This window comes from Triturus cristatus, chromosome 9, assembly GCF_964204655.1.
Source record: "Triturus cristatus chromosome 9, aTriCri1.1, whole genome shotgun sequence".
NCBI lineage: Eukaryota > Metazoa > Chordata > Amphibia > Caudata > Salamandridae > Triturus > Triturus cristatus.
Genome location: NC_140592.1, coordinates 796,298,268 through 796,324,694, shown reverse-complemented (window position 1 = coordinate 796,324,694; position 26,427 = coordinate 796,298,268).

The window sequence follows — 26,427 nt, the reverse complement described above, 5'->3', positions numbered from 1 at the left end:
ACCACCAAATGTGTTAATAGAGGAAAGTATTTATCGAAAAGGGATACAGTTACTGTAATTATTGACTTCCAAATCAGTAACGCCCTCACAAAATTCCTTGGTCAATGTTCTTTTTACCCATCTCATATTTGCTTTACTATACTTCCAAGGTACCCTAAGAGGCAACACCATTCCCAAGGCCACATCTTCTGTGCCATTATATGGATATGTACCGTTCAATAGAAAACAAAAACCTGGATGTGCATAAAGCGGACCTTGATAATCTACCAGAGAATATCTAGCGTTCATTCCCTGCATGCTGGGATCATCCGTTTTTCCTAAATGCATTATATTCTTGTACAATATTAATCCAGAAAAAATTACATATAGGTAAGCTACTGTTCCATTTATTATTGGGCAGCATGCTGGATAATAACCTGCCTCTCGAGTAACTGTCAGATCCTGATAATGCCAACCTGTTGGAGTGACGTTTTGTTTTTCCATATACAGATTATCACAATACATATCAGGGGTGCAACCTGGGTACCCTGTTTCTCTTGTTTTTCTATAATACAAACAAGGCGCAGGATATCCCTTGCCAAATTCACCCTTTACCTCTATGAAGTGGGGAGGACGAACGTATGTATAGTTCACCAGTGATAATGGATAAGTTGTCCATAAACATGTAACAGAATCAGTGGGATAACAAGCTGTGTTGTCTCCAAAAAATTCCTGTGCATGTCTAAGAAGACATTACTTTGCATAGCTCTTTTACTACAATCTGAAGAGACAATCTGATATAAAACACACAATGAGGAATCACCAGAACATCTCCAATACCCAGAACATCCCCCCTCCCACCGATAAGGGCAGCAGTATAAAAACAATACAGAGCACCTTCTTCCTGATCTGCCCCGGTCGCAGGGCAACAAAAGACTGTTCATCTTCTGCAATGGGACTACCAAACACATAGATTTTTTCTATGAAATTACAAATAGAATCACCAGAGAAAGAGACGTCATGTAATGGACCCAACGATCGAAAGGACAGAAAAAGGGAGCAAAAAAAAAGAAAGCGTAAAAAAGATCAGGGTCCGTCACAAGCCTCTCTGACAGGCTTCTATTATCCAATCCTCGGTGGTGCTATTGAGCACTTTCACGGTGAAGCCACACTGTTGCAGCCCATCTGCAAATGTTCACTGTTCTCAGGATAGGGCACTCTCCCTCCTTGGGAAAATACCCTTAGCTTATCCTGTCCTACGTCACAGGCAGTGCACCAATCTTCTAATCCCTAGTCTAATAGGAAAAAGCAGAAACAAGGGGCATTTTCACTAATCTTGTCCATGACGTCCATCCCTGCTACACTCACTTTTCTTTTGTGCACTATCCTTCTGTCAAGGATGCAAATTGTACCTTGCTACTCCAGGCACTGTCTCATCATGAAGAAGAATCTGAAATTCTGGAGATGTCAGGGACTGAGACTCAGGCTCCTGCAGGTCAGATGAAGAGGAGACCTGGGCAGCCCTAATTTCTGGGGGAACTGCCACATTCAAAACTGCATCATTCTCCTCCTCCGTCTGCACCCACCTCAGTTGGGCATCAGAATAAGGGACAAAACATGGAACCTTCTCTGTCCCGTGATCCCCTATTCCATCACAAACCCAACCATCGTAGGGGAGAAGGAGCGGGATTCTCCGACAATAAGGTGAGTGTATCCAGTTCTTTCCACCGTCCACTATAACCGCCGTCCGTCCTTGTCATGATGAGCACTAAGTATGGTCCTTTCCATCTGGGCTCCAAACTGCCTCATCTCTGGAAGTTCTTGACTAGAACAAAATCACCAGGCTGTATGGTGTGCCCAGGCCCCTCAGGTGCTGAAGGCAAAGCTTCATGTATCTGTTGATGAATAGAATGTAAGCTTTTAGTGAGATCATATAAATAATCGACAAGCAGAGGATAATCAATTTCAGAAAACCTTTTTGGTCTAGGGACTCCCCACACATTTGCACGACTTCCAAAGACCACCTCATAAGGTGATAATCCTGTTCTAGAATGGCCTGTCATTCTGGTAGATAACAAAGCAAGGGGTAATGCATCTGGCCATTGCAACCCTGTACTTTCCTTAATCTTTCCAACTTTAGCTTTAGAGTACCATTGTACTTCTCACCTAAACCTGCTGACTGAGGATGATTTGCTGCATGAAATTTTTGCTTGATGTGTAGACCATCGCACACCAACTAGATCACTTTTGCATTGAATTGACTGATGTTTTCACTCCAAATCAAACGGGGCAAGCCATAGTGCGGGAAAATCTCCTTAATAAGAGCCTTTGCCGTTGCCATGGCTGTGTTTTCCTTCGTTGGGTAAGCCTTGATCCATTTAATAAATGCATATACAACCACTAACACATATCTCAAATTATTAACTTGTTGCATTTCAATATAATCCATCTGGAACACCTTGAAAGGGAAGGAAGGTGGTGCAAAAGTACCAGAAGGTGTAGGGATACCTTTTCCAGGATTATGCTTCAAACAAATCATACAATGTTTCACCAAATGGGCAGCATCTTTTGGGATATTATTATTTCCCCACACAGGATCCAGTAACTGTTCAGATTCCCTTTGCGCTAATATGAGCTGGACCATGTGCCATTGTAACTACAGGAAATACATATGTGCCGGATAACATTCATCTTTGTTTTTCAGACTTATCAGTCCAGCACCATTCGTCATCTAAACGCCTCACTCTGTGTTTCTCTAACACAACACATTTTCAAACATTGTAACATCTGGTATCCATCTAGCAGGATCTGCCACAAACATTTTTGCAATTTTTGACCGTCTGTCTCTTTTGCTATCTGATCTGCGAACGCATTTCCCCTCCCCACATCATCAGTAATTGCTTTATGGGCACTACACTTCACTATTGCCAATCGTTTGGGAAGGGTTAAGGCTGTTAAAAGCCTTTCTATCAAAGGGCCATGTTGGATCTTGGAGCCATGTCAAGACAAGAATCCTCTCTCTGCCCAGAGGTGCCCAAAATTATGAACCACCCCAAAGGCATACTGGCTGTCAGTATAAATGTTGACAGTCAGTCCTTCACCCAATTCACAAGCTCACAAAAGGGCTATAAGCTCCGCATCCTGCGCTGATTGGTAAGGAATACGTAATATCTTAACTAAAGTGCGCAGCGTGGTAATAGCATACGCAGCTGTAGTGGTTCCATCTGGCATTTTGAAACAAGAGCCGTCGACATATAGTTCCCCTTGTGGGTCAGATAAGGGAACATCTGTCAAGTCTACCCATCCTTTCGTCTCTTCTTCAGTGCATAACAAAATATCATGGACATCCGTGTCCTCATCTTCCGAAGGGAGGGGTAGTAACGTGGCTGGATTCAGAATGGCACATCTTCTGCTATATGAAGTGTAAATAGAGTCAATTCATAACCAGTCAGACGAGCACTGGTGAGGAGCAGCATCTTTGTCTTGTTTAAAAGTACATCCATAGCATGAGTGACCATTACATAGAGATCATGATTAAGGACGAACCCTGCAGATTGTCGAATAGAGACCGTTGCTGCTCTTAAACAACTCTAGAGGGCTCTGGCAACAGGGTCAAGCATAGCAGAAAAATAAGCACATGGCCTCTGCTTACCTCTAAAGGCTTGTGTTAACACAGAAAGTGCACATCCAGCCCTTTTCTGTACGTACAACATGAAAGGCTTCTTATAATCAGGCGTACCAAGCACAGGTGCAGAGCAAAGCGCAACTTTAATTGTTCAAAAGCATGCTGAAATTCATGTGTCTAGGGCAAGGGTTCATGCACATCTTCAGTTGTTAGGCAAATCAGGGGCTGTATTAATAAAGAATAAGCGGGTATCCAGTGTCGACAATACGAGGTGATGACTATGAAAGCAAGCACATCCCTCTGTGCGACAGGGACAGTCATCTTAACACTGGCATCAACTCGTTCAGGTGTTAGCCTCTGACCCTCCTTCGACAGCAGGTGACCTCAATAGGTGACCTGCTGTTGACAATATTGGAACTTGGAAAGAAACACTTTATGTCCTTTATTCGCCAAATGCTTTAACAATTTTACCATGGCATCCCGACAACCCTCTTCGGTATCGGAGGCTGTCAAGATGTCATTCACGTACTGCAATAATACATTACGTGAAGGAAGAGAGAGAGGGTCCAATTGAATTTTCAAATCCTGGCTATAAATATTGGGACTTTCAGTACACCCCTGAGGAGCTCGACAGAATTGGAAACTCTTGCCTACCAGAGCAAATCCAAAAAGATACCTGCTGTCTGGATGAATAGGAATACTAAAGAAAGCGTTTTTCAAATCAATTACAGAAAATAATTTGTCTGTGGAAGGAATCATTGTCAAAAGAACAGTAATGTCTGGAACTACCGGAAACTGGGGGACTACGATTTTATTAACCTCCTGCAGATCAATCACAAAACGATAGACATCTGGATGTGCATCAGGGGAATCCAAAGGTGCCTTCTTAAGAATAGGAAAAATGGGGCTATTACATACATTCGCTACTGTCTCCTCAATGACCCCCGATTTGATTAAGTCTTGTATAATCTGCATCAAAGCCTGTTCCCCAGCTGGTGATATTTTATATTGGGGAACATGAGGGAGCACAGCATTGTTCTTGACCTGTATTGAAACTGGTGGTATCTGCAACAGCCCAACATCCGTATCCCCTGTGGCCCACAATGAGGACGGCACATCCTGAAATTCAACAGGAAGCGGCGCATCCTTTGCCAAACCCTGTTTTGAACTAGCCACAGTCGGTCCAAGCGTGACATACACCATCCGTAGAACAATAACATAATAGCATGTAACTTCTTCAACAAATCCAATCCTAATACATTTTCCCCATAATTTGCCGTCAACAGAAATGGGGAGTCCACAGTAAAAGGGCCAACAGTCAAAGCAAGAGGTCGGGAAATGGGGCTCACAACCAGTACTCCTGAAAAACCTACCGAAATATTATTACCGCCAGACAGGGCTACCCCAGGGACCAGCGAACGAGAAACAGAGCTATCCAGTGCACCTGTATCCACCCAAAAATTCTGTGTCGAACCATGCAAATCTGCTGTGACATAAGGACCACGCTGACCTACATGACTTTGGACTGGTCCCCTTCCCTGTCCCTGGCTGTACTAGCAATAGGACATCCCTGCAGCATCATCCATATTATAATCATCATGATAGTACTGCCTTCCCTGGGGGTCATCAAAATAGTTCTGGTCAGAACAACCCCAGGAGGATACATCAGCCTTAGCCTCATCCCGACCAACCTCCCCAAGGACCCTTCCACTTGAACCCCGCCCTCTAGGTACTGCAATTTCCTGTCACAAATCTGGACCAGTGCCTCGTCCCCTGCCAAACCCCCTTGCAACCTGTTGCATCAACACCCTCATCTTCAAATCCTTACTCTTTCTCTCCACCTTGTCCTTTTCTTCATTTTCTTCATGCTCATAGTACTGAGCCATACTTAATATCACCGTAGGGGAGGAGGTAGTCCAAGTACTCTCAGAAGCTTGCAACCGAGCCGCAATCTCTGGAAGTAAATTTGTAACAAACCTGTTAACAAACAGACAAATACAACCTTCGACTGACAAATCCTGTCCACTGAAATCCCAAAACACCCCTTCAAACCGAGTAAAAAAATGAGACACACTATTATTTTTCTTCTGATGACATGCGTCAGCTTATCCCAATCTTCTCGTCTGGGTGGGATAAGAGAATGCATATTGGTGATAATACGACTTGGCAACGCCAGAATCTCAGCTTTCGGTTTTTCACCCACCTTCCTCTCCTTATCCCATGCCCTAATCTCATTCCAAGTGCCACCCAACTCCACTACATGGTCCTGCGTATGCACCTGCCGCCAGATATTGACAGGCACCAAAAGCCCAAAAAACATCTCAATATCTGCTAAGGTCATAACTGACGAGGAGGAGGCCTCCGTTAACTCTTTATAATACGCCATAGGGTTCTTCCTAGGATCCGGTAACTGACTCTTAAGAGCTAGAACCTCACTTCTCTTCCACGGGGTATAAACCCACTGTTCCTGAAAATGAGCCGCTACCCGCTGCTGGACCACCTCACCTCTCTGGTTACACTGCTCTGGGATCTCTGGATGAAAAATAGGGTGCCCCTCCCTCATTGGAAATTGGGACACACTTGGCGGAGTACGGTGGTGTAATCTTTCTTGATAACCGAGAAGTGTCCCAACATTACTGAGAACTTCTGCAGGGGCAATACCAGCGGAATATACACGATCTCGAATGTCATAAATATTTTGAGCGCTGTGCCACCAATACATTGTTCCCACAAACCAATCGACGTAGCCGACATATGTTGAAAGGCATGCTTCTGTGCAAATGGCTCAAAATCTCTCATCACACTCTATATATCCTCCACGCTATAAATCAGACTCCAAGCCCATTGCGCCGTCTGTATTGCAACCATCTTTTTATCCTCTTCACCCACATCAGGTCGAATCATTACCCGCTCCATTTGCTCCCGTGCTGCCGCCCAATTCCCTCCATCCGACCTACACACCGGCATCCCAACACTACAAAACACTGAGGATGAAATGGCCTGCGAAGACACAAGGGATAAAGACGCAGGTGACAAGGATAGCAATGACTGGGTTGTAGGTGTGACAGAATGAGGAGAAACATGAGCTGAAACAGCTGATACTACGGGGGTGCCTGCATTCACCACACTCGCAGCTTGTGAAACCACAGGGGAGGCAAGCAGGGCTGGAGCCGAAGCAGTCGAGTCCGAAGAAAGGCCAGAGGAAGGCAAAGGAACAACGGAGGACTGAGATGTCAGAACAACAGGATATACTCTCTGCTGGGCACTGGGAGGTGGGGGACGAGCGTCCAATAGATCTTTCGCAAAGGGATCCTCATCCTCTCGAACAACATAGGACTTATTACATTGTAATTGGAACTTCCTATCTCACACTCAATACCTTTTCAGTTTGTTCTCTATCAAAAGCTACAGCTTCCTGAATCACTGTCTGCATTGCCTTCTTCCTAGACTCCTTCTCGGCCTGTATACACCTCTGCTTAGCTTCCTTCTGCCATACCTGAAAAGTATCAAACATTGACTGCCTACTTCTTCTAGTGAACAATTTGTCTTGTAAATAATTCATTTTTTGTTTTTCAAAGGTACCATCCAGTGGCCACTGAAGCTCAGCATTGTCCCTCGTATACTTGTGTCACAATGTACGAAACATAATAGGGCCAATACCGTGCTTCACATACATCTCAAAACTCAGAGTGCCTTCTGGAGGCGCAGGCTGCCTTTCCTCCAGTCGATGCTCAGCAGAACAACAGCGGCACCCCAAGCAGCAAACTTTACTCTAACAAGGCATCTTAGCATCAGACACATTCACTTATTCACTCAATCAACATGCACACACACGCAATAAAGACACACACACTAACAAAAAGCTCTCAAAACCAGTCGTCAGCTTGCGCCAAAACAAGTAATTCCTCAGACTGCACCAAGTCAAGATAGGCTCTAGCCTCAGGCCTTTTCAAGAATAAGCCAAATTCAACAAGTGACCTGGCAGAACGTTCAAAAACGCTCCGTACCCCAAGGGTCCGCAGACCCACCAAGGTAATCAAGACGGCGCTGCATATAGCAAGAATCAAGATGAACTCACCTGGTGCACACAGGTCAAACAAGAGTATTCTCCACTGCCAACTCTTCGGACCAAACGGTCAGATCCAAAGGTTTTGCCTTTTCAGGACCCCAGCCGAGATGACCACTAGGCAAGGAGCCTCCCGATCAGACAGGCGGGGCAGCCGCGAGAACCAGGCTCTATCATATGGGGATCCCGAACCGACCGGACGCAACCCCGACCCCACAACCCGATTACGGGTGGGATGGGTCACCTGGTGGAGTCCCTGTTTGGGCACCAACTGAAGGAAGAAACCCAACTAGGGTCACCCGGGTCATTCCCAACCTCCTCTAGCCTTCCAAGAAATGAAGAGTCGATGAAGCAGTAGAGAATGTAAACTAACTAGCTTATTCACAAGCACACTGCAGTGGAGTCCAGTCTGACCAGCCTCCTATGATGGCTGACGAGGGACTGACTCTAACAAGCATAGAGTTACAATATATATTGGGGTGTGCAAACAAGAAAGGGGGACTTGCTGCTCACTGCCTTTTGTTTTTCTGGCTCAAAAACCCTGGTGGGAGCATAAATCCAGGGCCACAGATGATTCCCAGCCAAAAGCACACCCCACAGCAGCCCTTGGGGTCACCATCCACCCTGGTGGGACCACAAATCCCAGTGTGCAACAGGAGCTAACATCATCTCCACCCCCATTGCAACAGCTGCAACAGGTGCGGGGGAGGAGCTATCACTGCTCTACAAAGAGCAGCCTCACTCACCGCGGCGCTGGACGCGCAAACAAGAAAGGGGGACTTGCTGCTTACTGCCTTTTGTTTTTCTGGCTCAAGCACCCTGGCGGGAGCATAAGCCCAGGGCCACAGATGATTCCCAGCCAAAAGCACACCCCACAGCAGCCCTTGGGGTCACCATCCACCCTGGTGGGACCACAAGTCCCAGGGTGCAACAGGAGCTAACATCATCACCGTCCTCATTGCTACAGCTGCAACAGGTGAGGGGGAGGAGCTAGCCTCACTCACTGCAGTGCGGGACTCACACAGGCCGCTCCCAGGTGAAGCCCGGGCCAAGGGCGGGCCTGTCCTTGCCTGTCAGTGGCTGGAAGAGGCTGGGCTGGGCCACCCCTCCAAGCTCCCCAAGGAGAGACTGATTAATCCTTAGAGAACGGACCCTACAAAAAACGTCCACTAAGGTCAGTGACTCTAGGCCGCTGGCACAGAATATTAGCGGGTATTATTTTGACCTCCTTGTAAAGTGGGGAGAAGAGCTGGGGTGGGGAAACCTAATGGTGCAACAGTGCAACTGGCCTCTTCTGTCCAGCAAACGTCAATAGACCGGATGTTGCAGAGAGCCATCGGTGTAGTGGCAACTGAGATCGAACTAACAGAAAGACGATTGTCCATTACACCAGACCTAGCCACTCCTCCCAGCCCCCTCGACATAACAAGATCGCCCCTGTCCACAGATCAGGAACACACAAACAGTGTCCCAAGAACCCATGCAGTGAACAGGAGGGATGAACTACACCCAGGGGGTGCCTGTCCTAAAAAAGGGAAACCCACAACCACTGCATCTAGGGGGCCCAAACGTAAAACCCCAACCCCTGAGACACCGAGTGCTGCAAGGGCGGACGACCAAAGATCATCACCCAAAGGAGGCCTAGAACAGCCAGCCTGAGTTATGGACGTGATGGTGGACATGCAGGTCCAAGTTAGGACAATTGTGAGGGACGAACTAAAAAACCTGTGGGATTGGGTTGTAAGCCTCGCCAAACTGGTAGAATGCAGGGTGGACAGGACTGAGGTGTTTTTGAGGGAAAAGGAATTAACCAATGTAATGGTTCCCACAAACCCCAGCCCTGAGCCCTTAAAGTCCAACACGCTCCCCCCCAACAAGGTACCACAACCCACTCAGGAGAAGGTGGGAAAGCAACCTAGTAGCCCCAAGGGGTTGGGGAAAGGAAGAAGTACTCAAGGTCAGGGGGTACAGTGGGGTAAAGTCAGCGACCCAGGGGTAGCAAGGCCCCCCCGTGAGCAATCCTACTGGAGAGAGGGCCAGGCAGAAGAGCGTGGCACAGGAGGGACCCCACGAGGTAGAGACTGCCCTCCCGTGCATCAATCTCCCCCCGGCCTCTTCCCCCTATGTAGTCATCCTAGCTGGAGTCCCAGAACTAAAAAAAGGGTCCAGGGAATCCTACTTTGATTTAAGGAATAAATGCCTACACTGGCTAGTTTATCACAAACAGTTCCCCTATAGAGGCATAGATGAAATTCTCATGATTCGCAGGGTGGGTTGGGTAGGATGGAGGCCAAAAGATATATCTGGTGACTGTGTGGTGATAAACTTTAAAAAAATGGCGCTTGTAGATTCCCTCTTAGATCGACATTATTATAGGATTGGGGGGTCCATTAGTTCACTACCCTTAGCCTATTTCTACCCCCCAGGCCAGATCCCACAAAAACCTAGAGGACACAATCACATGTGGAGGGAAAGGCAACAGAACAACCAATTCTCCCCATTTGTGCAGGCACAATCGTTCCCCATTGTACTTTAATATCCCAGTAACCAATAGGTTCAGTCCCCTTGAGGCAGTGGATTGAATCTGGAAGACAGAGCCCCAAATCAAAGATTTAATGCATTGTAGAGCGCGCACTGGCCAGCCAAGGGGGATCAATCAATGGAGAGACGCCCGACCCAGCCACGGCTCAGGTCAATAAAGTGGGAAAACATAGTTCACCTGAGGGTAAATTGATAACAGACACCACGGGCACACAGAATAATTACACACCGTAAAAGGACACGTTAATAGCTAAATAACCACTTTGGGAGGTAGCCTCTCCACTAGTAACCAAAAGCACCCATACTTTGAAACCCAGCTCAAGTTTTCCTGTATTAAAGAAGTGCTCTTTAGTGAGCAATGTCATCGAACTCCCCTCACAGGTAAATCTAGTACACCCCCCAAGTGTAAAATTACTTTCTTGGAACATAGCGGGACTTCCTACCAAATTGGAAAGCCCTGAGTGGGGACTCTTCATTGAACATCACAAGATCTGCATGTTCCAAGAAACATGGGCTAGAAATAAACCAATTAGATCGGGTTATGCAGTTTTTAGTATCCCAGCGACCCATGCGGGGAGAGATAGACCGTCAGGGGGGTTGTCAACTTGGGTTGGAGTTCACCTGGGTTGTGAGGCAAAACAAATAGACAGTTCCTCACCAGACATTCTCTGTGTCGTTTTAACTTTTCAGACAAGGTTGAGTATTCTATTAATAAACATATATTCGCGACCAACACCCTTTGGTAAAGAGTCTTTTACTCTCGACCAACTAAACACACTTCTCCCAACCATGCCTTCAAACTGTGGGGTAATCATCGGTGGCGATTTTAACTGCCAATTCAAGCCCCTGAACGGTCTGGCCTCAGGCACATTGGACGAGGAGGACCAATTTTGGTCCATCTCAGAGCCTAATATTCCCCCGGTGAGGGCCTGGACCCCGCTAGTACTCCAGATATGCACCTTAACATTACATTTCTTACTGAGAGCATGCAATGGACGCACTATATCCGATAGTCCGGGGAAACACACTTATAACAGGCTGTGACACACCTCAATTATTGATTATATTATGCTAGACTTTAAGTCTTGGCACATGGTGATAGATTTTAAAATTAGTCCCCGCCACGATGGCGACCACGATGCTCTCATCCTAGAAATAGCACTGCCATGTGGCAAAAGGGCGTCAGATAAGTTGTCAGCACTAGCCCAAAATCTCATCCAGACCAACGGAGGAAGGAGAGTCTGCTGGGGTGAATTCTCCAATTCCCAAGTCAAAGTGGCCACGCTTTACCATCAAGTAATCCCATACCTCTCAAGCACAATCCAAGCAGTAGAGAACAAAGGAGCCTACAATCCCCTCCCAAGGATTTTTAAAAATCATCAAGATTTGGTTGCCACTTTGGCGGCCTTCTTTTATCAAACTAATAAGTCTAGGATACCCAAAAAACCCAAGCACCAATGGTTTAATGCTAGTTGCCGAGCAGCCAAATCTGACCTGATCGCTGCCATTAAGTCCAGTGATAGGGATATGATTAAAGAAGCAAGAGCATCATACAAGGGCATCATGGCCAAAGCTAAAACATCTTGGGAAGGCCAAAAATTAGAGGATGCTAGGAATGCACTCACTTCACACGACCTTAGGTCCTTCTGGAACATCATAAACACCGGTTCACAGGCTGGTAGACCGGCCATTGAACCCAACATAGAAGAAGGAGTATGGAAGGCCCATTTTGAAACCCTTTATACAAAGGCTATGGAAGGAGAAGCGAGTGTGGCATAGGAGCCACTGCACCCGGGCCTAACTCTCGACAATGCCCCCTTAATGCCCCCTTAATCTCGGTGCGAGAAGTCACCGGTGCTCTAGGAAAAATAACCCCTGCCAAAGCGGCAGGATTGGACAAGATCCCTGGCGACCTCTTTCATACTAAACCCACCATTTGGGCCCCCTACCAGAAATAATTCCGATCTACAAAAAGGGTTCCCCGCTTTTGCCTGCAAACTATCGCCCAATTAGCCTCATAGATGTTGGCCAGAAAATATTTGCCCGAGTTTTATTGGGGCGTCTCCAAGCTTAGATGGAGGAACACAATATTCTTACCCCCTACAAGTCGGGTTCAGAGCCAGAACATCAACAATTGACCAAATATTTAGGCTACAGCTGATCTATTGGAAATCTGTCTACATCGAGGGTGGTAGTCTCTACCTTATTTTTGTAGACCTAAAATATGCTATCGACCTGGTACCAAGGGAGAAACTATGGGCAATTTTAACTGATATGGGAGTGCCAGAGTATCTGTGCCAGCAGCTAAAACGCCTACATGAGGGTAATTTTGCTAGAATTAGACATGGCAAAAACGGCGAGCTCACAGCCCCCCTGCCCGTAGAGAGAGGTGTCCGCCAGGGCTGCGTTCTCGCACCACACTTTTCTCCCTTTTCATTAATGGCCTAATAGATTCATTGATTGCAGGGAAGAACATCGACGCTCCTAGGCTGGCGCAGCGCAAAATCCCAGCCCTGATGTTTGCAGATTATACGCTATTGCTCGCTAAATCCGCTATGGGAATTCAGAGGACCCTTGACAACTGTAGCGACTTCTGCAAGCATCGGGGACTGGAGATTAACCTGCAAAAAACAAAGTACATGGCCTTTAATGTAGGTAACTCCACCCGCCCCAATCTGTGCTTGGATGGTAAACCCCTGGAAAGGGTAACCATCTTTGAGTACTTGGGAATGACACTAACAGAACAAATGAGTTGGGGCGCCCAAATTGACAAAGCAGTGCTGAAACTAACCCAAGAAACAGGGGGCATCTTAAAATTATATAGGAGTTGCACTGAAAAACTGGTCAGTCCAGCGGTGGAAATTTATAAAGTGCAGGCCAGGAGTGCTGCTCTTTATGGAGCAGAACTATGGGGATACTGCGCTCCGGGTTCGTTAGTTCGCACAGAGAATTATTTCATTAGACATCTTATGGCTTTCCCCGCCAGCACACCCCTAACACCGCTCCGCATGGATCTCGGGGTTAGACCCATCGCGGATGAGGTTACTCTCAGACCCCTTCTCTATTGGCGCAACCTCTGGAGCACTCCAGAATTGGCTGCATATAGGGACGAATTGATTGATGTGATGGGTCTCCGAGGTTCAGGGAAGATTCACATTAAGAGCACATGTGTTGGTTTGGATAGGGGTAATTTATGGAGTTCAGCTGAAGAAACCTCCCAAATGACCTCTAGAAAGACCCTGGTAGAGAGGTATAGGTAGCATAAGCTCAATGAGCTTGAATGTGGGACGCCTAACGGCGGACTTCCTGGCAGCAAAAAACAGGTACAGCCTAGAAACGGTGTTGGACGACATCCAGCCATTCCTTGCCAAAAAGCTTTATTTACAATTTAGACTTGGAGTCCTCCCGCTGCGCTCTTTCACTAGAAAATGGGAGGGAGCTATTAGCTGGGGATGTCCAGCATGTAACAAGTCTGACGAAACAGAACTCCATGTATTATTTTTTTGTAAGGGCTATAGGAGGGCCAGGTCACGCTGGTTACTCCAACTCTGTAGGAACCTGGGGTCCAGGCACTGTAGCGAAGTGTATAGGCTGTTGAAATTTGATACACAAATGCATATTGTTTTCGCCATTTCACGGTTCCTATTCACCATGTGGTGCACTTGTAAGGCCACCGTAAAAAAAATGGCACAACAGAATGACATTGTAGGGATTGTATGACTGTCTCCAACAATGTACCTCCCCGGACCCAATTTGGCCAACTGGATTACTGCTCTTTCCATGTCAAATTTTAATCTGTGTCAATTTTAATATTTTATTGTATCAAATTGGATGCTTTTATGATGCTTTTATGGCCTTGTGTGCCGAATTAAGTTTTTATGAAATATGTATGTTGCGGAGCCCATTAAGACCCGCCTATCATGGAGAAACACTGGTAGATGTCATAATACAATGGAGGTACAGAACATAAGTTTAGATTCCACAGCCTGGTCCAAGCTATCTACTGCCCAAGGTTGTCTGGCTTATGCTCCCTACTAGGCAGGCAGGCGAGGGCCTCTACACAAGGGAAAAGGAATGCGTTAATGAGCAAAATTCAGCTTTATGGAAACAAAACTTACCAAGGACCATTTCTCGTAAATGATCAAGTAACAGTTTCGATTACAATATAAGATGGTGTCTACACAGAGAAAAATGGTGGCACATATGTCTACCTAACTTACATAACATCTACCCTTGTTGATTATGTATGCATCCAGCAATAATGTATTACAAGATAGCTAAATAAATGCAAACATAATACCAGGTAAAATACGAGTAATATGGCAATAATACATTTTAATTCTAACAATCTTACAAAGGAGGCAGAGCTTGTGATAGCAGGAGGATGAAACTGCATTAAATTGGTGGTTCATTAAGAGCAAGGATTCCAGGATGATGCTGAGGTTTTGTGCGTGGTCAGCGGGTGTGATGGGTGGGGCTTTTCCGAGCTCTGTTGGCCACCAGGAGTCATCCCAGGTGCAGGGGTAGAGCCCTATAAATGAGGTCTTCGATGTTGTCTGAGTTAAGCTTGAGGCAGCTGTGCTTCATTCAGGTGGCAACTGACTTCATCCCATTGTGGAAGTTGCTCTTGGCAGCTGTGGGTTCGTCTGTGAGGGAGAAAATCAGCTGGGTGTGAAGGAGATGATGTTGAGTCTGTGGCTTCTGTTGATGGCTGAAAGCAGGGCCATGCAGATGTTGCAGGGGGTTGGGCTCAGGGAGGATCCTTGAGGCACTCCGCAGCTGATCTCTGTGGGTTCTGAGTTAAACAATGGAATTCGACTCTCTGTGTTCGGCCGTTGAGGAAGGAGTGGATCACTTCAAGGGCTTTGTTGCGATACCGGTGTCCTGAACTCTTGCACAGAGGTTGTGGTGGGAGATGGTTTCGAAGGCATCTGAGAGGTCCAGGAGGATTAGGGCAGCAGTTTAACCTCGGTTGAGGAGGGAGCGGATGTCGTCTGTAGCGGTGAGGAGAGTGGTCTCGGACCTGTGGTTGAGTCTGATGCCCGATTGGAAGAGGTCCATGATGTGGTTTGTTTTGAAGAACTTGGAGAGTCGGGCGTTGACAGCTTTCTCGATTACTTTGGCTGGGAAGGGGAGCAGAGAGATGGGCCTGTAGTTCTTGAGGTCCATCGGGTCAGCAGAGGGTTTCTTCAGCAAGGGGTTGATCTCTGTGTGCTTCCAGTCCTCAGTGAAGGGGGTGGACTTGATGGAGAAGTTGATAGTGTGGCAGAGTTCGGGTGCGATGGAGGTGTCGACTCTTGAAGATTGGTGAGGTCAGATATCCAAGGGAGCTCCAGAGTGGATGCTCTTCATGATGCTTAGGGTGTCCACAGAGGTGAGGGTCGTCCAGTTGGGCAAGGTCTGCTGGGGTCTGGAGCCATTGGGTGAGGTGGTTGTGGGTGGAGTGGGTAGGTCTTGGGTTCTGAAGCTTTCTTACATCTCCTTTATCTTGCAGTAAAAGAAGGCATTGAGGTTGTTGCAGAGGTCTTGAGAGGGAGAATGTCTGCTGTCTCTGTGCTGGGTTTGGCACTTCTCTGATCACAGTGAAGAATTCTTTACTGCTATGTGCATTGGCATTGATGCATTTCTGTATGGCTGCTTTTTTTGTTGTTCTGATGAGGTGTTGGTGTGTGGTGGCGGTGGTTTTGAAGGCTGCATGGTCTGCCAGGATCTTGCTGCTCCCCCATCTTTTCTCAAGCCATCTTCAGGTGTGCCTAAGATGGCTTTCTGGGTCAGTGTGCTGGCACAGTGAGAGGTTAAGTGCTGAGGTGTTGACATCGGTGGTGAGGTTTTTCTGAGGGAGATGGTGAGCTGTTCTTCTGTGACCTTGTTCCAACTTCTGCAAGGATTGTGGTGGGCATGGTGGCGTATGGTGGGTTTGGTGAAGGAGAAGTGGACGCAGTGGTGGTCAGTCCAGTGTGGCTCAGAAGTGTGGCTGACGGAGATGTTGTTGCTTGCAGAGAAGATGGAGTTGAGCATGTGTCCTGCCGAGTGGGTTCCATCTCATCCTCATTCAATTACTACATGAACCCGTCATCCAAGTTCCCGCACTTTGCTGCATTCACTCTTGACAGCCAGGCCCCTTCACCTTGGATGTAGTCAACCTCATCTGAGGAGTTCCAGATGAATCCTCACTCCAGTATCATCCACACCTACTGAATCAACAATATATCCTCTGCTGACAACACACTGCTCATACTGTCCCTCTCCAACAGGATTCCCAAAACACAGACCAATTTCTCTGCCTGCATGACTGAAGTCACCAGATGACTGAAGATGAACTGCCTCAAGCTAAACACAGAAAAAAATGAACTATTAATCTTATGCAAAGACACCTTTGCTCTGGAACTCCAGCTGGTGGCCTGCCAAACTCAGAGCCACATTCCTACCAACAACCCACACAAAGAACCTTGGACTAGTAATCGACATTCAACTCACCATGACTGGGAAAGTGAATGCAGTCTCCATCTTCTTCTTCCACACACTCAGGATGTTCACAAAGATCTTCATATGGCTGGCCACCAACACTCACAGAACCATCATCCAAGCCCACATGACAAGCAGGCTGGACTACAGAAATGCACTCTATTCTGGAACAAACGCTTGAATTACCAGAAGACTCCAGACCATAGAGAACGCTGCAGCCAAGCTCACCCTCAATCTCCCATTCCACACTCACATCACTCCAAAGAGCTCCACTGGCTACCAATCGGCAAACCAGCACTCTTCAAAGTCCATACATACAAAGCCTAACACAACATTAGCACCACATACCTCAGCAACCACATAAACTTCCACAAACTGATCAGAAACCTCTGCTCAGTCAGACTCCTACTCACACATGTCCCGCTGCATAAGCAGAATCAGATTTGGTAATTGTGCTTTCTTTTACATCACTCTGAAAGTGTAGAATGACCAGCCCCTGCACATCAGAACCTTCTCCTCAGTTCCTGAATTCTGCAAGAAACTGAAGACCTGGCCCTTCACCTACCCCGGCCATGGCTCAGTCCATACAGATTGGGCTTCAGTTCCTGTAAACCCTCATGAGTGAATTTTGCACTATACAAATTCACATAACATACATCATTTTGATACATAAGTCTTTGTTGTAATCCCTCACAAATAAATCTAGGATGCTTAATTTAAGGTCATCCAATCACCGAGGGTAGTTTATAATTGTGCTACACTCACTGGGAATAAACCTCAATAACACATAAAGACTATTATCAATAGAAAGGTTTTTGGAGGCATTACGGGTGTCACAGCCTACAAGTAGAAGAACACAGACTCTACATGCATTTGGTCGGGTTACTCCATAGAATGTCTTCTTTTACCTTTATTGATTAATTGGATTTTGGCTCTCTGAAGGGCAGAAATACACTGGCCCTAATATTTTTATGGATCTGTGTTTGATCAAACATTGTGGTGAGATTAAATCTTCAAATCATGCAAGATTGCTTGATGTTGAATGATAATTATAAGATTCAAAGGCTGCAATACATCAAAAAGCATGCTCTGATTTGGGTGGCCCAGAGCTGCTTACCTCCCCCTGAAACACCCAGAAACGTGATCGACCTGGGAAAACATCTATTACAACGCAGTCAATACATCGCACTGCTTTTACAATGCAGCTGTTACAACGCAACTGCCTTTACATCGAATGCCATTACAGCACATGTCACTGCAACACATGCAATTACAACGCATGCCATTACAACGCATGCCATTACAACGCATTATAAGGTAAGTAATAGAGATTTTTCAATTCAGGGTGGGTATGGGTTTTGGGGTAGATGGGAACAGTAATTTTTACCCCTACACTATCCAACACTTACCCTACTGTTGCACTCACTGGAGTGGGAATAGTAATTTTTACCACTACAATATCCAACACTTACCCTACTGTTGCCCTAAAAGTATTATGTGTTGTAATGATATGCATTGTAATGGGATGCGTTGTAATGGAATGCGTTGTAATGGTGGTTTTTAAAAATGTGTTGTAATGGCATGCGTTGTAAAATCATGAGCTGTAATGGTAGTTGCGATTTAAAAACCCCTTTGTAAAAGCATGCGTGTAATTGTTTGCATTTTGATGTCATATATTCAATAAACCCTGGTCGAAAAGGTTTTGAAAGAGAAGGTGATGAGCAGAATGTTATGAGCAGATTTTGCTATCCTACCCAGATTTAGGTAGGGCATTGCTCACTTTTTTCTGTCTTTCCCCAAAGGGTGGGCTTTTGTTGAATAAGAAATTGCATGCCCTTTTGACAACTCTGTTCAACTGATGATGATTTTTATTGTTTGTTGTAAATTGTATAGTTTAACCCTCAGAAAGTATCTCGACCTGCAGTAGACATGGAAGAATTTTACAAAATGTAGAGTGGTCTTCTTATATTTACAGATCTTGCTTGACCTGTCACGAAGTATGTCATTTTATTAATTATGGCCATACATGAAAGAGACTGTTTAATAATAATTGTGGATAATACTCAATGTTGTCAAAAGCTTCATAATAAATAATTGTTTTTGTTTAAAAATGCCTTCTGTATATTCCCATGTCCTTGGCCTTTTAAACCGAAGTAAATTAAATTTTAAATTTGAATCTGTGTGTTCACACCACACTTACAAATGACGTCTTGCATCAGATTCCAGAATCCAGTCTGTTATCTTTCTCACGTTTTAGAGCATCGAATTTTGAAACCCTTTTCCAAACTTTCTAAGATATTAGTGTGTGTTTTCCTAACAAACTGAAGTTAAATTAGCATCAGATAGTGACTGGGGAGTGGTTGATTTTCAAGAATCTTTTAAATACAATGTGGACAGAATTCCCCAGTGATTTCCCTCCTTACATGTCAAGGACTTTAATTGCATAACTGCTAGACAATGGGTAACAATACACCAAGCATACCATTTGGAGTAGAGAATGCTGAGTTTGAGTTTGCTGGCAGTTGATAATATAAGGATCACAGCGGATAGTGTTCTGCAAATGTATTGATGAACTACTCTTTTTCTGGTGTAGAAGGACGACAATGGGCTAAGAAATGTATTGGCATATTGCTCATGGAGACAGTTTAAAACTGATAAGAAAGGGATATTTTTATGTAATTTGTACTGGAACCGAATAACAAGACTTTTACTGCGAAGCAAACATAGGTAGAGGTTGGTTGTGCGTGGATATTGAACTGGACTAGAGATATCTATGGTCAATTTCTGCTGCTATAATTGACCTTTATTGAGTAAATTGCATAATAGCAGAAAAAGAAAACATGCCATTGGAATAATAATTTTCATTGCAAGCATATGCAGATAAAAACATGCGCTGTCTAAGTATGACAATCCTATGCTAAGGTTTTAATTTAAAAACAAAATTTACCTTTGTATATATTTCAATAGAATAGTGCTTGTGCTTTTTAGTAGACATAATTATTTAGGACAGGAGTTGGAAGTGAAACCCTTTTTAGCTTAATGGCAAATCAAAAGAAAAAATATTCTTACTGGTGAAAAGTAAAGATACTATGGTGGAGTAGCGTCGCCCCACTGCTTTCGTGCAGTGCGAGAAGCAAAAACATAAACTGGTAATAACTTTTAGTTAGTGTATCTACAACACAAATGTTTGTTCTTGTAACATGAATGACAAATTGAACCGCTCACTTATGAATAAATCTATTTCAGATCAAAACTTTAATTAAAGTCAGAGCAATAACGATATGCAGTACTGTTAGAAATGGATGTCTCTAGTTGGCAGTGGTATGTACCCTATCCAAGTAGGGACTCTTCCTCATTGTCAGGGTAGGGGGATTTCACAGCTAACATAACCCCTGTTCATCCCCTTGGTAGCTTAGCACAAGCAGCCAGGCTTATCTCAAAGTCAATGTATAAAACATTTGTGCCTAAACACACAGTAACACAGTGCAAACACTACAAAATGGACACCACACTAATTCAGAAAAATAGCAACTATTTATCTAATCAAAACAATACCAAAACGACAAAAATCTAACATACATATTTCAAGGTATCACTTTTTAAAAGGTTAAAAACAGTTCAGTCCATATGCAACTATGGATGTGTCACTTTTTGTGCAAAGTACCTGCGATGCGTCAAAATCACATGGAGAAACCAGGCGCAGGGGAGGTGAGGAGCCAGAAAGCAGAGCGATGCGTCGGTTCCTTACACACAGGGTAGGTGATGCGTCAGTTACTTGCTTCGAATGGAGGTGATGCGCTCATTGCTTACTGCTAAGCACGGGAGGCAATGTGTCAGTTCCTTACAGCGAGAGGAGGTGATGCATCAGTTTCTTACTGCATGGAGAGGTGATGAATTGATTCTCTGGACACGTGGCCTCAGTTCCTTACTGAAGGCCAGCGTTGACGTAGACTTGATGCACAGGTGCAAGGCGTGGAAATCCAGCCGCGCTGGAGGTTGATGCGGCATGGCAAACAGGCGATGCGTCGATTTCTTCAGCCGCAGTCCAATGGTGCGTCAATCTTCTCAGCTGCACAGCAGAGCCTTTGTAGGAGTCAGTGCGGTGGTCTCGGACTTCAGAGACCTGTGCGCTGAACTTGGGTTGCGGTGGTTCTTTTGGCCGCAGGCAGGTGCTGTGTCAATTTCCTTGGCTGCAAGGCAGCAGTGAGTAAAAATTTGGTCTAGGTGCAGACATACTCCGGGTGGGTGGAGACAGCATTGTGAGAGGTCAGGCACAGCGCTATTCAGGTGTAGGTGACATCTCTTCCCACCACTCTAGCTCCGGAAAGCCCAGCAGCCTGGTGATGGGCCATCAAGATATGCAGGGCACACCTCAACATACCTTTGTTTGACTGTCTAGAGTACATGCAAAACAGTCGAAAGTCACTCTAAACCAGATGTGGATTTCACAGGCAGGCAGAGGCACAGGATGGTTAGGCAAAAAAAGCCCACTTTTGAAAAGTGGCATTTTAAAACACACAATTTTAAAAACATTTTCACTAAAAGATGTATTTTAAAATCCTGAGCCCAGGCAGCCCAAACTCCAAATCTCGAGCCCAATTGAAAGTTACACTTGTAAGATGTTACAAGGCAGCTCCAATGATAACCTGTGAGAAGGCTAATCCTGCAGTACTAATAAACGAAATTGGCAATATTTCACTATCAGGACGTAAAAATCACCAGTAGATGTCCTACCTTTTGACTACACTGCACCCTGCCCAGGGGGCTACCTTGGGCCTATTTAGGGGTGCCTCACATGAAAAAAAAGGGAAGGTTTGGTCCTGGCAAGTGGGTGCACTTGCCAGGTCGACATGGCAGTTTACAACTGCACTTACAGACACTGCAATGGCAGACCTGTGACATGTTTACAGGGCTACTCATGTGGGTGACACAATCAGTGATGCAGGCCCACTAGTAGCATTTGATTTACAGACCCTGGTCACACATATTGCACTTTACTAGAGACTTACCAGTAAATCAAATATGCAAAGCATGAATACCTAATCAAAATCACAATTTACATGGGGGCAATGTCACTTAAGCACTGATCAGCAGTGGTGAAGTGTGTAGAGCTCTAAAACCAGCGAAAACGAACTGCTGCAAACAGTAAAAAAACAGGAGGTCAGAAGGAAAAAGACAGGGGACAAACATGCCAAAGATGCCAAGTCTAACAAGTACATTGTAAACTAACAGTGGCATGTCTGTCCTCAAAAACTGCACTGCGAATGTCTGCCTCAGAGGGACTGGATATTAATAATAATAGGAGGATGAGATGAAGCAACACATAAAACAGAACGACATGAAATGCTCCATGTAAAGTTGTATATTTAGAATGTGTTTCTAAAAGTGGAATTCTCAAGGGGAAATTGTTATTCACATGAGTGTAAGCTTCTGGGATAAAGCGTTGGAAGCTGCTTTAACAGGGAGTTGTGGGCTTAAAATGTGTTGCAGTGATGTCATTAAAATATCCCTTTGCCAAATTGCTTTGGCAAGAAGATGGGATTTTTTTCTGCATTAATCAAATTGCTTCCCACATGCTCCTCTAAAAACTGCACACGATGCAATAATTACATCTGGGACAAATAGGCATTAACTTTCGCTGTCATAATTCATATCCACTAGAAATTCTGGTGGTCTAGAGTATAGCTTGAATTTCTCTGCACATCCTTTTTATTATTTCTAGGAAGTAGGAGGGCAGATTTATGCTCTCTAAAACCATGCAGGAAACATATGTGAACCAAACTGTCATTTTCCAACCTTAATGAGGCGTCACTCTAATGAGTAGAATTTGGAATCCTTGGCGGTATGTAAACAAAGAACGACAGCAAGACACTGCATGCTGCATGTGTTCACTTCCTGTAATTGAACTGGGCAGCTTTGTCCCAAGGGCCTCTAAGATAACATGCCAGTGAGAGCAACCGACTCTTTCAGATGGGTGCACTCGCTTAACAGTTTATCTTGTACCATAAGTGTGAAATATTTGCATAAGTATAAATTACATTGAAATAATATTTTAATTTAATCAGTTGTCCCCAGGGATTTAGGTGAATCGAAATCCGGGTGAACTAATACTTGTTTTAAAAACCTTGCAGCCTACTCTAGTAAAACTTTATTTTAACGCGCAGAATTTGGTCGACAGTGAGAAGCTGGAGAATGCCATTCCGGAACATTTGCCAAACAACTGTGCTTCACCCATGAATAGACACTGCCCTAGCCAAACAATGGAGCATAAATGTTTCTAGATGCAAGCCCTCTGTTGAAAAACTGTTGCAGAACCACACTCGAATTCACCTAACAAAAGTCAAGAGCTAGATAGAACCAGCACAAATTTCGTGGGGGCAGAGAAAGCTTCTTTGAGACGCAAGATGACAAGTGACTGTCATACACAAGAAAAATCATGCCAAGCTCGAGCAGTCAATGCTCTAATCACACATCAAAAGCCCCGCTGACCGAAACAGTATGAGGCCAGAATAAGCCAAGTTCACCATCAGGGCTGAAAACATAAAAACTAGATAAATATATTGACACTGCAAAGATTGTGAGAAAGAAGGGAGATTCTTGGCAGCACAGCTAAAACAACAGGAATCACACTCTGCAATGCCAGCCCTCTTTGAAGATCAAGGAACTGTACAAACATAATCCCAGGACATAGAGGAAACATTTACAACGTTCTACAAGAATCTATACTGCTCCGAAGGAGAAGATACAATGACTAAAGGGGCTACATTTGTCTCCTTGCTAAAGCTACTGACCCTTACAAACAACAAGAGGACCTCTTCTGATTTCAGAAATCTCTAAACAGGTAAGTGCAGCTACCATAAAAGACCTACCATACACCTCTTTGAAGCATTCAAGGAGACTTGGAGAACTGACTCAATATCCTTATCACTCAATAAAACATCACTATCAAAAAATGGGAAGGACCTCCATTGAATCAGCTACTGCACAGTAGCTCACTTAGAACAGATCTTACCCAGAAGACTCAACCTATCTATACATTGTCTTGTTCACCTGGCCTAAATGGAGTTTCATTCCTGGCAGATCATCTCAAAATCACTTGCACTTACCACCCTACCTATTATAGCACACCAGTGGCACATTCGGGGGGAAACTAGCATCCTCTCTTTGGATACTGAAAAGTCTTTTGATAGAGAAGAGAGGGCATTACTCTTTCAAACATTAGAAAGGGAGGGACTGCATCCTGACTGGATGCAATGTTCTAATTGTGTAAAGGTCTATTATGGGATTTAGCTCTCTTCCACATTCAAGGCCCACAGATATATGAGGAAGATCAGTTACCAGTCCCTACTTCTGTTCCTATTAGCGTTGGAAACACTAACTGCAGCTATACATCAATCAAAAATTGCTTCCTGCCCTCCATTATTTCCACAATCCCTACATTTTTCGCATTTTCAGTCTCAAGCAAGAGTGAGGTTTCCTGTTTATAAAACTGTCACTGGGAACTCCATTTCAGTGAAACAACAGGAAAGTGGTGTACCTGGGCAACAGCATAAATAAAGGCCTCAATCACATGATCAATGCCAACCTTAAAATGTCCCAAGGCTACACTATGTGGGGATGTATGACGTTACAACGCACACTTTTACAACGCATGCACTTACAACGCATTTTTTACAACGCATAATCCATTACAACGCATGACATTACAACGCATGCACTTACAACGCATTTTTAAAAAATACCTTTACAACGCATTTCCATTACAACGCATACTACCTTTACAACGCATACCATTACAACGCATAATATTAAATTACATTTAAGGTAAGTATTAGATAGTATAGGGGTAAAAATTACTATTCTAACTCCAGGGGGTGCAACAGTAGGGTAAGTGTTGGATAGTATAGGGGTAAAAATTACTATTCTAACTCCAGGGGGTGCAACAGTAGGGTAAGTGTTGGATAGTATAGGGGTCAAAATTACTATTCTAACTCCAGGGGGTGCATCAGTAGGGTAAGTGTTGGATAGTATAGGGGTAAAAATTACTATTCTAACTCCAGGGGGTGCAACAGTAGGGTAAGTGTTGGATAGTATAGGGGTAAAAATTACTATTCTAACTCCAGGGGGTGCAACAGTAGGGTAAGTGTTGGATAGTATAGGGGTAAAAATTACTATTCTAACTCCAGGGGGTGCAACAGTAGGGTAAGTGTTGGATAGTGTAGGGGTAAAAATTACTATTCTAACTCCAGGGGGTGCAACAGTAGGGTAAGTGTTGGATAGTATAGGGGTAAAAATTACTATTCTAACTCCAGGGGGTGCATCAGTAGGGTAAGTGTTGGATAGTATAGGGGTAAAAATTACTATTCTAACTCCAGGGGGTGCATCAGTAGGGTAAGTGTTGGATAGTATAGGGGTAAAAATTACTATTCTAACTCCAGGGGGTGCATCAGTAGGGTAAGTGTTGGATAGTATAGGGGTAAAAATTACTATTCTAACTCCAGGGGGTGCATCAGTAGGGTAAGTGTTGGATAGTATAGGGGTAAAAATTACTATTCTAACTCCAGGGGGTGCAACAGTAGGGTAAGTGTTGGATAGTGTAGTGTAATATTATGCGTTGTAATGGTATGCGTTGTAATGGTAGTATGCGTTGTAATGGAATGCGTTGTAAAGGTAGTTTTTAAAAATGCGTTGTAGTGCCATGCGTTGTAATGTCATGCGTTGTAATGGATTATGCGTTGTAAAAAATGCGTTGTAAAGGTAGTGCGTTGTAAAAGTTGCGTTGTAAAGGTTGTTCCCCCTATGTGGTCACATCTACAATTCTCACTTTGGAGGCGGCAAAGGAAGTGGTACTACCACATTTTAATTACCTGTTCAGCATATTTCATCTTACCGTCACAAAGAAAATGTCATCCCAAAAACATGGAGACATGCTGTCATTCACCTGATTCACCAAGGCACGATTGAAGGCCTATAAACTCCAGGCAGGCTTCTTCAGGCAGTCTCTGCTTAATGCATGTGGTATCCTACTACTGGGTCCATCAATTTTCCCAACTTGCTAAATTTCTACCCCAGTCTCACCCTATTTTATGTGGGCTTGGCATTGAAAGAGGCCTACTAGAAGGACTCCCATGTTTAGTCTAGATCTTATTTCTAGCTCACCCCATGAAATAACTGGCAACCCATCACAGAATCAACGATCAATGCATGGATATCTTCCTATGAAAAACTAAAAGTTGGCACCTATATGCAAAGTGGAGCACCCCGATGGCAGAATGCTGCAGTTCAGATAAAAAGCGGAGTGTTAAGTGTGACATGACAAATGGAAAGGCAGGGCATAACCACTTTAGAATATGTGCCCAGGCTTGACTCTTTTAAACTGCTTCATGTTCTGCAGGAGAAATTCCATATAAGCATCACACAAGCCTATTTATGAAATTGTTTGAACCATAAGCTCTGAATTATCCTCTCGGTGTTATCGTCATCCCGATTTCTGATTATCCACTTCTATTTGGCAATCATAAGGAGAAGTGTAAGGCCTCTCCAGAAGCATTATAGGTACGCTTTCTCTAAGCCATTGGAAACGATATGGCATCAGATATGGCAGACTATACCCAACATGATTACATGGGAGCAGAAGGGTGAGCCCTTCTTGAAACCAATATAATCAGGTCTGCAAGAGGCCAGGTTGAAATTTAGGACCCTATTTAAAGTTTGGTGGATGGAATACTCTGTCAAAACGTGACGGAAATCC